This window comes from Peromyscus leucopus, chromosome 4 (assembly GCF_004664715.2).
Source record: "Peromyscus leucopus breed LL Stock chromosome 4, UCI_PerLeu_2.1, whole genome shotgun sequence".
NCBI classification, from domain to species: Eukaryota; Metazoa; Chordata; class Mammalia; order Rodentia; family Cricetidae; genus Peromyscus; species Peromyscus leucopus.
In genome coordinates this window covers 15,726,883-15,741,436 of record NC_051066.1, presented here as the reverse complement: position 1 = coordinate 15,741,436, position 14,554 = coordinate 15,726,883, and the positions used below count along the sequence as shown (strand labels likewise).

Below are 14,554 nucleotides of genomic sequence, written 5' to 3'. Positions count from 1 at the left end.
TCATACATACTGGACATGAACTACTTCTGCTCCCAAGCATTTCGGATAAAGGCTGTTTAGCTTGTGCACAGTTTTCTTTAGTCTTGAGAAATGCCATGGTGGTAGCCAGTGCTCCTGCCTGCCTTGTGCACACTGTCCCTGAGTGTGGCTCAGGGTGGTCAGGTCAAAAGGCCAGATGGGCTCGGATAAAAGATAGGGCTGGGACCCCCATCCAGGAGTCTGCTCAGGTCCTCCTCAGCACAGTGCTTTGTTCTCTGGCTGGAAGCTCTCCATTTTCAGAGAAAAGAAGATCTGGAGACATCCAGGAGACACAGAAGCAGACTATGAAGTCACAGTGGGTTTACATCCCACACGGGGACTTCAGGGGTGAAAGACCTTTTCTCATCTCAAGTGAGGAGGATGTGACTGGGGACAAAGGAGGAGTCTCAGGCTAGAAGAAGTTTAGGACTTGAAATGAGTTTGTGAAGAAGACTGTGGCTCTTCTTCCCCAGAGGCTACTGCAAATAGGACACCAGAGCCATCAGTGACAATAATCAGTGGTTCGCTGCTCATCAGAATCTGGGGTGGGCTGATAAAGTATCGGCCAGGGTCAGCGGGGCTGTCCCACTTCTAGAAGGCATGCTTTGCCAGAACCAGCTTGCACACAGGAAGGCTGGGGGTGGCTAGTTCTTTAGTCGTCTTGAATCCCTTTATTCCTCTCGGGGACCCCTTAACAAGCAAATCTCCCCGGTGCATTTAGAATTGGTCTTGGTTCATTTACATAACATCTCAGAGCTCCACCTGCTGCATGAAGCTGTCAGCCTGAAGGCTCTGCAAGTGGCTGTCCCCTTTCTGCAGGGCCTGGAAGGCTCGTTTCTCTGGGTGTTCCCATTGCCCTGACATGTGTGATCCTGAGATATGCATTATGGAGCACTAACCTTCCTCAGTACCCTCTCTCATCCTAATTCTTTCTCCTGGAGATCTCTTCCTTTTGCTGTTCTCCATTTCTTGACTTCCCACCTCCAGGCCATTTTTATGTTCTCTTTCTCCTTCTTCCCTCTAGATGTTGTTTTTCGTTGGGCTTCATTTGGGTTTCTCTTCCATATACATCTCACACTTGTCATTTGGGCTCTTAGTAGCCCCTTAGATGAGAAATCCAGACACACGTCAAGCTCTAGGACACTCAGGAACTTAGAAGAAAGCTCTGCCAAAGACATGGACTTCAGCTCCCCAACCCCTGCTCTGTCACCTCACTTGAGACTTCTCATTTCTTTCTTTCTTTCTTTCTTTTTTTTTTTTTTTCGAGACAGGGTTTCTCTGTATAGCTTTGCGCCTTTCCTGGATTTCGCTCTGTAGACCAGGCTGGCCTCGAATTCTCATTTCTAAGCAGAGATGGTGTTTCTTGCTTGTGAGTGGTCTACTGTCTTGCAAATGGTGTGGCACATACTCCGAAGATGCTGGATGGAAGGTGGGGGCTAGAGCTGCAGCAGCCTCTGCTGGGACTGTTTTTATTGTCTGACTGCAGGCGCTAGAGAACTGGATGAGGAGGAGCTACGGTGAGGGAGGGGAGAGGCTCGCCCTCCCAGAGACACAGAGAGATAGAAAGTCCAGGCACAGTAGAGAGCCCCCAGTGGTGGAGAAGTTCTCTTGGGTACTATTGCTTCTGCTGGGACCTGCTGCTGTAAACTTTGCAGGAATTCATTCAGTGTGGATCACAGACCAATATTAGGGAGCGCTGGATAAATCTTATACTCAGAAGCCGGACACTTCCAGGCCATTAACAACACTCTTTTAAACGCTGACCTTTCCTCCAGTGAACCTTCTCCATGACTACTAGGTTGATTCCACCTTCTCAGAAGAGAGAACTAAAGTTACAACAGAGCTCAGAAGTCCTGACTTTTAGCCGGGCGGTGGTGGTGCACGCCTTTAATTCCAGCACTCGGGAGGCAGAGCCAGGTGGATCTCTGTGAGTTCGAGGCCAGCCTGGGCTACCAAGTGATTCCCAGGAAAGGCACAAAGCTACACAGAGAAACCCTGTCTCGAAAAACCAAAAAAAAAAAAAAAAGAAGAAGAAGAAGAAGTCCTGACTTTTGATAGAAAAACGTTATAAATCTGGTTTATAATTCTAAGACCAGCAGTCATCATAGTTAAGATGTTGTGCATCTAGAATTAGAGGAATGACATAGAGCAGTGCTGTCCACAAGCAACTAAACATTGCCCCCGAGCCTTGGATCTACCAGCTCAGTCAGCTCTTCCACTTCCCTGAGTACCGCTGGCAGAACTGGATTCATGAGGGATGTTGATGGGGTAGACTTTGTGGGGCGGGAGACTGTGGAGAAGGACTTTCCAGGCTGGTGGCTCTGTTCCTTTACAACATCTAATTCTATCTTCCTTCTCGCTGATTCAGATAGATTGTTTGAACAGTGCTCTTGTGTGTGTCAGTCACTATTAAGATCCATTTTGGTTCATAACTAGTGCAAGGAAAAACCAAAGAATGATGAAAAGGAAAAAGGTAAAGTGAGAGGCTGGGGGTGGGGGGAGAGACAGTTGTTTTTATTTTTTCAGGATACTAAAACAGTTTAAAGTTTGCTGCGCTAGATCCTGGAGGAAAGAGACAAAGCGGAGAGAAGGACAGATGTTCACTGGGGCAAAGAAAGAAAGCAGTGGAGAAGCCTGGAAGCTGACAGTCACCTGTGCTTGAAGGGGGACAGCTCAGGGGACATGCTGGCTGGGTAGGTCAGTGGTGGGTGGAGGACAGCTGGTCGAAGAAGTATTTTGAAAGTCAGTATTTATAATTTGAGATTATATATTGTGTGGCGATATTTTATTTGTGCTCTAACAAATAAAGCTTGCCTGGAGATGAGAGGGAAAAGCCAGCCACTATACTAAACATAGAAGTCAGGCAATGGTAGCACACACCTTTAATCCTAGCATTTGGGAGGCAGAGATTCATCTGGATCTCTGTGAGTTCAAGGCCACACTGGGAACAGAGCCAGGCATGGTGGCACATGCCTTTAATTCCCAGCACTAGTTAATCATAGAGGTCTGGAGTTCAGTACGGACAGACAGGAAGTGATAGAGCTGGGCAGAAAGAGGAAGTGATGTAGCTGGGTGGAGAGAGGAAGTAAGATGCCAGGGCACAGAAAGGATATAGGCGTGAGTATACAGGAAGTAGCTCTCTCTTGGGCTGAGGATTTCCTAGCAGTAAGAACTTGTGGCTGGCTTGTTCTGTTCCTCTGATCTTTCAGCTTTCACCCCAATATCAGGCTCTGGGTTTTTTTAAGATTCGTGTTACAATATTGTTGTAACTAAGGTCATGCATTACAAAGAGGAGGTTGTGTTAATTGCAGTAAGTCATTCTATCATCATCATCATCATCATCATCATCATCAGGTGAATGTCATCCCATTTTACATCAACTTCACTCATCATATGTGGATAAAATCCCTACTTTGTTATAATTCCTGGAGTACAGTGGTGAGAATAACCAGATGCCGTGTGTCTCTTCTTGGGAACTTATAGTCCTGTAAAGGAGATAAATAAAAACAAAACAGCCTTACACAAATACAAATAAGTCTGCACCCAATGCTCACCACATGCTCAATACGATGGACTGTGATCAGGAAGGGAAAGCTGTGCTCTGGCATTTCCTGAATTGAAGCTGCCCATTGAAGCTTCCCTGAGGAAATGATGATGGAGCTGAGACCTGAAGGGCGACAGGAACCATGTGGGCAAAGAGACAAGACAAGCTGAGCATGGCACAGTAGGCAGCAGGTACAAAAGAGGCTGGTGGGAAGGAGACAGGTAAGGATGGGACTCTCCAGGAAGGAAGAAGAGTATGAGCTGGTGAATCTTGGAAAATGGGCCCAGACAGACTTTATAGAGGAGAAAAATGAGCATGAAGATGTTAAGTGAGAGCAATATCACACCATGCAGAAGAACCAGGGCCAGGCTCAATCTTCCTAGTTCGGGAAGCCTGCGGCCTTCACTGGTGTGTTTCACATATTAGGGGTTTGGTTTAGTGTATGCCTGGGAATGATGATCTTATCCCTCATTAAAATATTAACACCATTATGTATTGCTAATCAAGCATCTAGAATACACATATAACACCACACTGTGTCCTACAACAGGAGTGTTAATGGATATGGGCTTTATAAGACATCCTATCTTTTTTTTCACTTCCAAACATTCTTCTGGACTATTTCCAACTATGACTATCACAGTAGCAAGAGTAATTCCTCCTAGGTGGAGCTGAGAAGAACACAGCCAGTTGCACAGGCCGATTACCACAAGGCAATTGCATGCAGTGTGCCCTAGGGTTGCATACTTGCAGATCTGCAGCATTTTGCCTGAGAAACTGTGCAAACTCATTGCTAAGTCAGATTTTGGAAATGAAAAACCTATAGAACACTTTCTTTTAAAACTATGTTCAACGCGATCATGCATTTGTACAGCAAGCTTTCTTAAAAAGCAGAAGGACCTTGAAATATACTGTGAAATCATTTATTAACTTTTGAGGGATGAATTTTAAGCACTGTGGCAGCATGTTTTCTGTTTTCCTGGGAGAAGATGGCTCTGGTGTAGATTACAGTTCTACATGGAATGCTTTCTTTTTAAACCTGGGAGTTGCGATGTAGGGTCTGTAGCTCATACTATGCAGCTCTCACCAACTGGTTTTCTGCCCTGGTCTGGAGATCTTCTTGGCATAGATGGCTCAGGATGATGGAAGCTGGGTGGCTGACCTTCAAGGTCTCCTCCTGTGCAGCCATGTACAGCATTGCAGTGGCCTCCTCTTCCTGTGCCTTGTGCCAAAAGGCAAGCTCTCTGCAAGCTCCAATGTCCTCCATCTGGCTTTTCAAACTCTGCTCTTATCTGCGATATGTTCGACTCCTCCTGCTTCTGTGACCTCTAAACAAGTTGTCTGTCTCTTCATGGTTTTTTTTTGTTCTGTCATTTCCACCCAAACTCACTTGACGGCTTTCAGTCTCTGCTCTCTCTTGCTTACATTTAGCCTCTTATCACTGATAACTTCCTAGATCATTTTCTCCTTCTTGTCTCTATGACTCCAGGGCAGACCTACCCCAGAGGAGCTCTAGATGTTAGAATAAGGGCTTTAGAAGCAAGCCGACCTGGGCTTGAACCCGATTATTAGCCTATGACCGTGGCAAGTTATTTAAACTCCCTGGGTACCAGCAATAAGGTAAGAATAAGTCAAAGTTCTAGTCTTGCCTATCCTTTTGTAAGGATTTAGTGTGATAAACTACAGACATCACTTGGCATCTAGTAGATGGTAATATAAGATAACCTTTATTGTACTTTCAATGGAGTGACAAAAAATGGGAAAAATCTCAAAGGTGAGCCTAAAATATCAACAGAATCCTATTGAGTTGAAGGAGAAAGTAGAGAATAAGAAAGAAGTTGTGACCTTGGGTAGAAGGAGTAGAAGACCTAACAAGTTGAGAAAGCTTGAGGCTCCAGTCTTGATCCACTGACCATAGGCAGCCTGGACCCCAGTCTGGAGATGGCTATGGCCTTTTAATGGGATAGGAATGTGACTTGGCAATTAAGTCACCCTCTGAATGTTTTTCTCTATCATTCCCAATCTTAGGAATCCTACACTCCAAAGCTGATTGTCCTGTGCTCTTCCAACCATGAGACTGTTTTATATGTGGGTCAGTTTCCCATTAACTGTTCTTGCTTCAATCACAGTAAGTCTGAGCCTGTGTCACTTTGAATAAGACTCCCGAGTTCCCAGTCAGCTATTTTTATCTGTGACGCTGAACTTCCACTTGGCTCATCAATAGTGTTAATGTCAGCAGGTCCCAAGTTTCATGCCATAAAATTGTGATGGTTTTATTGACCAATTAGCATAGGCTAATGATGATTGTTTTTATGAAAGTTGGTGGGTCACACTCTGGACAGCAGGCTGAACAATGTCATTGAAGTTTTAATCATAGATCATAAAATGTTAGAACTGAAAGGTCTCAGAAGCCATGTAGTCCAACCTTCTCTGTTTACAAAAGAGGAAACCGAGGCCTGGGGAGGTTGTGATGGCCAGTAAGCTGGAGACACGGAAGTACCTGGGAGAAGAGATATTTCTCCTAAATCATTCAGTGGGGAGGCTCTGCAGGAGATAGCTCTCCTCTCTCCCCTTCCTGCTTCCGCCCGTCTCACACACTTCACGTTCCTGACTACACTCCACTCACTGATCTCCACACATTTTTCAGTAAGGAGACTCTGGACTCTTTTTTTCTTTTTTGGTGTTTGAGACAAGGTTTCTCTGTGTAGCCCTGGCTGTCCTAGAACTCACTCTGCAGACCAGGCTGGCCTCAAACTCACAGAAATCCGCCTGCCTCTGCTTCCCGCGTGCTGGGAAAAAGGCGTGCACCACCACCACCCAGCCTGATCTCTTTCTTACAACTATAAAACCTAGGCCTTCCAAATTCTACAGTGGGGTTTTCAAGGTCGATTTATGTGGAGGGAGATACTTTAAAGGACAGATGGCTGCTCCGATTTTACTAACTCTGACATTCTACGGCATTAAGTTGCAGGGAATACGTGATTCTCTATACCTAATGATGCATTTATTTTTTTAAAAAAATCTTTCTCCTGGGAAGAAGCTTCTTTTTAAAGTGTGTGTGTGTGTGTGTGTGTGTGTGTGTGTGTGTTGGGGGTGTCACTGCACCTAGCTTTTCCTGTGGATTCTGGGGATCCAAATGTAGGTCCTCACATTTGTGCGGCAGGTACTTTATCAACTGAACCGTCCGCCTTGGCCCTCAGTTCGATTTATCAGTTACCTTTCTCCTTGCCTTGAACAAATACCTGACAGAAAGCAACGTAAGGGACAACAGATTTATTTTGATTCATGGTTCAAGAGGGTACAGCCCACCATAGTGGGAAGGCATGGTGGTGGTTCATAGTGGTAGAAACATGCAGTGTAGGCCCCTCACATCTGGGAAGACCAAGAACAGGAGGAGGGGAGGGAGGGACATGGGGGCGGTTCTGGAATGAAACTGGGGTTCCTCTTATTTATTTAGTTCAAGTCTCCAACCCATAAAATTGTTATACCTCATTCAAGATAAGTCTTCCTCCTGAGTGAAACTTCACCAGAAACGCCCTCACAGACATGTCCAGAGATGTGTCTTCTAGATGATTCCAAATCCAATCAAACTGAGAGTGAAGGTTAATAACCACGCTCAAGTAAAGAGTCTGCATGAACTCACTTTAGCTGTGGCCACATGCACAAGACCTGCATAAGATCAGGCTGGCAAGGTCAGTCAGTAGTTCAGTGAGCAATGCTAACTGGACTGAGTGGGTTATAAAAAAGGGGGAGGGGCAACATGAAGGTGGGAGGGGCGTGTGTTGGGTGTGTCCAGTGGGACAGAGAGTGGGGAATTGGAGGTTGATATGATCAAAATAGACTGTATATGTGTATGAAATAGCCATAGAATAAATAAAAAAATATTATTTCAAAACAGACAAATGGAGACACCTTGACTGAAAAAAAAAAATAAGATCTATGGATGAGGACAAGTTTAGGTCAACAAACAGCTCATGACATGCTGCAGCTCCTGGCAGTCTGGCACAGAATCTGAGGTCTCTGGCTCACTCAGCCCACTGCTCTTCGAGGCCTGGATGACTTCTTTATAATGCGACAGTCCCCCACTCAACCAAGGAAAAACAGCCATGGGACTCCGAGGTGTGCACTCGTTAGAAAAAGGAAAGGGTACCAGAGACTACATTTCCACTACATTTCACTTCACACTTCAGTGAGCCACAGGTTGACTGGCCCCTGTTCAAGGCTGCAAGCCCGGGACTGTTCTACCCATAACCCTTTGCTTGCTGTCTGTGGCTCAGTTATCACTCAGAAGCTCCAGTCGCGCCTACAGAGACCCCTACAGAGACCCCTACAGAGACCCCTACAGAGACCCTGGCTGCTCCGGGTCCTCCCGTTGCCTGGCGGCCTCTTGTTGTTCTGAGCAGTTCCATTGATAGATTTCTTGTTTGGCTGGATCCTGCTCAAGGTTGTTGATCAGAGCCACCTTCGTCATCCGACAGAGGTGGCAGTTGTCACATCTCAGCAGCAATACAGACACGATGATCAAGGTACACTGTACACATGCATGAAACTACTAAGGAATAAACAAACAACAAAAAAGGATAGACTCAAGCATGAGGCCACCTTGACTGGAAAAAATAAGTTTTACAGATGAGGACAAGTTCGGGTTAATAAACAAGGTGAACAACAAATCCACAAGGAGTGAGTTTCCACACAGAATGCTCATCAGGAGGAAATCAGTCTACTGACCAGCCCCCACTGTCGGTCCTGAGTGGCAAGGTGACACGTACAGGCAGATCATAGAGAAAGCTTCATGTATTGAGTGTTGTTTCCAACTGACAGCACATCCTTCCTCTTTCCTTCCTCCCTTCCTTCCTTCCTCCTTTCCTCCCTTCTTCCTCCCATCTATCCTTTCTCTTCTCTCCTTTTTCCCTTTCCGTAAGTATTTACTGAGCATCTACTCAGTACCAGGTATGAAACGACAGGGCCGCTGCAAAAGAGGGGATACAAAAGTTAATAGAAAATGGCAGAATCTTCCCAATAAATCACGAAGAAAAAACAAAGTTATGAATGTAACTGTCTGAAACTCCTTGGCAAGTCCACATAAGATGAGTGCAGAAAGAATTCCGGTGCTTGCTGGGGATCAGAATCACACATCTGAGCTATCCTAGGAAGATTTGACACAAGTGGAACTGGCCCTTTCCCTGTGTGGAGGCTGCAGCCTCCTCCCCAGTGGCATATGCGTGACTCAGAGGCTGGCTCTGGGGATGCTTTCTCTCCCCTGCTGATGCACTGAGGTCTCTGCCTACAGAGGTTTAAAATGCAAGTCAGGCAGTAATGTAGACTTCTATATTGAGGAACCACAGATCAGACGATATGTGTTTTGAAAATGGACTTTAAAATGTCAGCTGTATCTATTATAGCAACACACAGAAAAGCGCAGTTTTTAAAAAGAGATAAAATACCTCATGCGTATAGTTTTCAAAGATGAACAGTGCCCTTTGGAAGGATTTTCAAAGCATCCTTCCATCCATCAGGCAGATAGTCCAGGAGAGCTTCATGGAGGAAGATTGCCTTCAGGGACTGACAGGCGGAGATGACCTGAGCTAGATGCTAATGGGGGGAAAGGTAGTTTCTGGGTATGGTCTGAGTCTAGAAAGTGCAGGAATGATCCATGGATAAATGACGTAGGTGAACATGGAAATGATAAGCAAACTAAGAGCAGGAATAATAGGAAAAGGTTTCTGTTTCAAAGACTCGGGCTGGGATAGAACAGGGGCTGAAGGAGTCTTGGCATCAGTCCTGAGCCCCTGGGGAAGGGCTTTGAAGCAGGTGTTGTCCCTGGGGAACTCAAATCCCTATTAGGTGAGATAATTCAGAGTAGAGGGCTGGGGGAATTGCTCAATGGTAGAGTGCCTACCATCTAGTATGCATGAGGCCCTGGGTCCAGTCCTTAACACAGCCACAAAACGGTCTTCAGGAGCCTAGAAGTAGCTTTGTCTGTGCCACATCCTGTCCCTTCTTGTAGTATGTTAAGGTGAGAATCCGAGGTAGCCTCGGGGCCAGTCCAGACTGGACTAGATGGTTTAGAGGCAGAGAGCAAAGACCTTTGGTGTAGCTACGACCGAAGAAGATGGTTTGCATGCTGTTGAGCAGTTGAGGAGAAAAGTCACCAAAGATGTCAAAACAAAAACTAGAGCGGCTACTTACTGCAGTGTGTGTGTGTGTGGGGGGGGGGGTTGTGCACACTCCCTGCCTCAGAAGATGGGGCACTGTTATTGCCCCATCTTATGGAAAGAAAGCTGAGGCACAGAGAAGCAAGATGATTGTTCAAGGTAGCACCGTTAACAGCAGTCGGTCTGGAGTTCAGAAATGATTTCCCACTCCCTCCAATAGAGCTCTTGGCCACCGCTCTACCCTGCCTGCCCTGGTTGCTTCCGTCACAAGGCTTTCTCTGAGTTTTAAATGTTGTTTTGGTGAGGTGAAACAGGGAGGCACCTGCAGTCCTTGGGGTTCAGACCTGGAATCAATGATGGGGTTCATGTAACGTGAGAGGATGGGACCTGAGCGAAGGGAGCTGGAGATCTGCCACCAGACTGTGAAGAATAAGAGCTCTCACTTGGAAAGCCTTTCCACAGCTTTTTGCCCTAATGATTATCATGACAGTCTTGGGAATTTAGAATAATTTTTTTTAATCCCCATTTTCCAATTGAGGAACCCGAGCCTGAGAGGTGAAAAGAATTGCCTAGGGTCATCTAGTTGATACAAGGCAGGCAAGCAGAGCCTCGCTCTCTTCCCCAGACTCTGTTTCTTGCTGGGACTGGATGTGAGGTCCCTTGATGCTATTTCAGAAGGAAAGGGAGCAGAGGAGGTAGAGCTGAGCTTCAAAGAGCTGAATGAGAGAGGCCATGAGGAAGATGACTTCGTCCCTGAAGCCCTCCTCAGGGTGGAGTGCTGCAAGTTGAGTGTCTGACTGAGGGCAGTGTAGCCTAATGCTCAGAGCTAAAGGAATGTGTCAATAACAAGGAGTCCCCAAATGAATCGAACACCTAGAATGGGGTACCCTGTGGCACCCTTCTCTAGAATCTGGAGGGTCAGGAGAAGTCAGGGCAGGTATGGTGGTTTGAATACAATGGCCCCCATGGGCACACAGGGAATGGCACTATTGGGAGTGTGTTGGAGTAGGTGTGGCCTTGTTGGAGGAAGTGTGTCACTGGGGGTGGGCTCAAGGGTTTCAGAAACTCAAGCCAGGTCCAGTGTTGTTCTCTCTTCCTGCCCTGCGGATCCAGATGAAGAACTCTCAGCTACCTCTCCAGCACTGTGTCCGCCTGCATGCCGCCATGCTTCCCTCCTGACAATAATGGACTAAACCTCTAAACGTCTGAACTGTAAGCCACCCCAGTTAAATGTTTTCCTTTGTAAAATTGCTGTGGTCATGGTGTCTCTTCACAGCAATAAAACCCTAACTAAGATGATGTGGGTCCCTTTACCATCATTTCCTCCTCCCCGGTGCCTCAGACATGTGGGGACCCTAAAGACCACAGAAGCTGTTCAGGTTGCCCTGCTGCTGAGCCCTGGGCAGCCACAGAAGGGGCATAAGCTTTTGAGACAGTCTGCCCTAGACTCAGACACCTCTCTTGGGCTTGCCGCTTCCTGTCTTGGTAATTTTTGTCTGTTTCCCTTTCTATAACATGGACTAATAACTGCTTCTTTATGGTCATAAGGAGTGCGTAATGAACGCATAGTCACAAAATTAAATGAACTTCATTCATCTCAGGGGCCCACCACTTACCAGCAATATGATAAGAGCTGGGGTAATTCTGTAAGGTTCCTGCCCTCAGGCAGTTTACAGTGCCAGCAACCCATTTCCCTCCCCCTGAATGTTCTGCTTCCCACAACTAAAGATGTTCTGCCTCCACCCTCCCAGCTCCTACTAGGGCCAGGGAGAAGGAGGGAGGGAGTTTTCGGAGGATCAAAAACTCAGACCTTATGGAGAGTTCCTGAACTGTCAGAGGGAGGGGTGTGGGCTGTAGAGGTCGGGGAATGGAAGGCTCAACCTTAGATGACTCTCCCTATCGCTGTCCTTGCACCAGAAGCCCAGAGAGCTTGACAGTAAGTCATCACCGCACAGGCATTGTGTCATGTGGCGTCCCCTACCCCCAGACCCCCCCCCAGCTCCCACCCCTGCCACCCTGTCCCCCCTCCTTACCCCCTCCACCTCCCACCCCGGTTCCTGAGTGTGCTTTTGTTGACAGCTGCTAGATCCCAGTGTCTGGCTCAGGATCACAGGCTGCAGTGGGGGAGAGGTAGCACAACTTAGAAGATCCAGCGTCTGTGCCCAGAGTTCTGGGACCAAGTTCACCCTTACCAGTCAGGGCAAGGAAGGCTCCCCTTATCCTAATCATCGGCTTGCTTGCTCAGGGCCCTGCTTTCCAGGCAGAGCTAATGTTCCCAAATATGCAAATGGAGATTATTACTCCCATTTGCTAGATCAAGAAACTGAGGCTTGGAAGAATGGAGTGCCTTTGGCTTGTTCCATCTCAGTAACCCGGATACAAGATCTCCCTGCTTCTGTCACACACACACACACACACACACACACACACACACACACACACACACACACACACGCCAGGCACAAGGACACCAATTAGTCTACAGATGGAGCACAGAGGCAGGAGTCCACAATAGCTCAGGGTGAGGGAGGTGGGGAAAAGCCGAGGCGATGCGTTGCCCACCATCCTTTCTGGGGTTCACTTCTTCACCAGATGGCTTTTTCTCCTTCCCACGTCCTCTTGAGATTCATTTTCTTCCCTCTTTTTCACACACCGCCCCCCCCCCCTTCCTGATTCATTCCTTGCTCTTTCTCCCTCAACACTCTCGGTCCTTTCCTTTCCCTTCCTCCCTCTCCCCAGCGTTCCGAACTCCCAGGTTCCTTCTTTCTTCTCTTCCCTCTTTCCGGTCTCTTTGTCTGCCCCCTCCTTTCTTCTTCCTTCGCTCTCTCCCTGCACCCCCCACTCCCGGGTCTGCTCTCCCTCTCTGCGCCCCCAGCCCTCCCTCCGCCCTCGCCCCGCCCTCCCCTCCCAGCCTCTCCCCCTTCCTTCTCCGCTCTCTCGCTCTCTGTGATTTATTACTTGCCCTGCTGCTTCTGACAAACTATTTGTAGGAAAATGAGATTTGGTCCGCGCTGGATGGTTCCTCTGGGAGGCAGGCGTGGGGGTCGGGTGTCGGAGGCCCCGTGTGGCGCCCCCGCCGGAGCCCCACGGCGCTTACGGAGCTCTTTAAGATAAATGAGCAAAATTAAGAGACTCACTGGGGGAAGAAAACCCTGGCTGGCAGCGAGTGAGAGCGGATGGTACGTGGTTTCCTCCCAAAAAGGCATCCGTGTGCCCCCTACTGGGGCCTCCCCCACCCGCCGCAGTCTCCAGGGAACTCCCTCCCCCAGGAGAAGAACTTCCAGCCCCAGGGCAGGAGCGGGTCTGTTCTCAGGAGGTGGCGCCGACAAGGTCTGAGACCTGCAGTAAGGTGCAAGCAACAGACTGGGGACCTCGGTGGGGCAACAGCTCTTGGGTGGCTTGGAAGGAACCTGACAGAAGAGAAGAGACAGAGAGCTAGGCTGGGGCGGTGGTCGATATGGGGTACAGCCCCAAGCCACTGAGGCACAAGATAATTTGCCCACACCCAGTCCCATTTGGAGCACAGTTCAAGTCCTGGTTATAGTCACCACTCCCGGGGCCAGGAGGTCTTCAGTCTCAGACTCCAGAGAGTAGAAGCCTTGCAGGCTCTGGGCAGAGGTGAGCTCTGAAGCCTTTCTTCAAAGTCAGGGATTTAACTCCTCTGTTTTATTGGGGGGACAGAACTGGTGTGGCTCTGTGTGTGGATTCCCTGCAGTGCCGGTGGGCTAGCTCACCTGAGGTGTTAAATATTACCTGTGAGCTGAGTGCAGCGACAGGAGAGTGTCTTGGAAGCTCAGGGCTGTTTTCAGCTCCAGTGGAATGTGCAACAGAACCAGGTTTTCAAGGTCCTTCTCTTTCCTCTTAATTTTAAAAGTTTGTACTTTCAAGGCAGGTGAGAGAAGCACATGGAGGAAAGCGACAGGAGGCGCAGCTCAGTGGCAGAGCATCGGTCGGCATGGAAACAGTCCTCTGAAAGTCTCCAACACGAAGGGGGAAAAGAGCCTAAAAGCCACCCGTTGTTTCTACTATTGATAGTTCGATCTTTTTCTAAATTTGACATTTGTATTAAAACTAGTATGCTGTAAACATTTGTGATCTGCTTTTAGCTACTCAACACTATTTCATGAATACCTTTTTGCTCTATTTCATATTCCTCCTAAAACATAATTTTATTACATTTATTTATTTTGTTCTGCCTGCGTTTATGTGTGTGGACGTATGTGTGTACACTCCAGAGGCCAGTGTACAGGAGTTGATTTTCCTCTTCTACCATCTGTCCCAGGGTGGAACTCGGGTGGTCCGGCCTTCACCTGCTGAGGCCCCTCAATGGACCCTAAAACATAACTTTGAGTGACCCTGGTGTTTTACTTCTTCTTATGTTTTGTATATGATCATTTTATCAAGGGCCATATTCTGTTCATCCCATTACTTCTGTGGTTTCTGCTGTTCTAAAGGTGTTGATGTACCATTTGTCTAATTTTCTTATTTTTGTCACTATCGGCTCCTCCCAGGTTTCCTTAGGACAAGATGTGATACATATTAATATAGCAGTTGACAGTCTCCTGGGCCTCATTGGAGTTCTCGGGCTGGATCAGCTCCTCTAGAATTTTACAAGTTTCCAAAGACATTCTGGGTCTGTAAGCCAAGACAACCCGAGAATGTTCTAGAAGCAGGGAAGTGGGGAAGGCTTTGGTTGCTGCGAGTATCGAAAAGAGAGAGAAAGTATTTAAACAAAAGGATGATTCTGAAGCTATATAAGATACTGACAAGTAAATATAGCAAGTTATAATAAGGTTGCAATGATCTCTGTTGGTGTTTTTTAGACAGGATATTAATT

At 47.4% G+C, this 14,554-nt stretch overlaps 1 long non-coding RNA gene across 1 annotated transcript; it reads left to right on the top strand.

The window, feature by feature from the left end:
* Nucleotides 1-12,622: 12,622 nt before the first annotated feature.
* On the top strand, nucleotides 12,623-13,803 carry LOC119087751. Its single transcript, XR_005091225.1, has 2 exons — nucleotides 12,623-12,896; nucleotides 13,606-13,803. It is a non-coding gene; the product is annotated as an uncharacterized LOC119087751 (long non-coding RNA).
* Nucleotides 13,804-14,554: the final 751 nt, after the last annotated feature.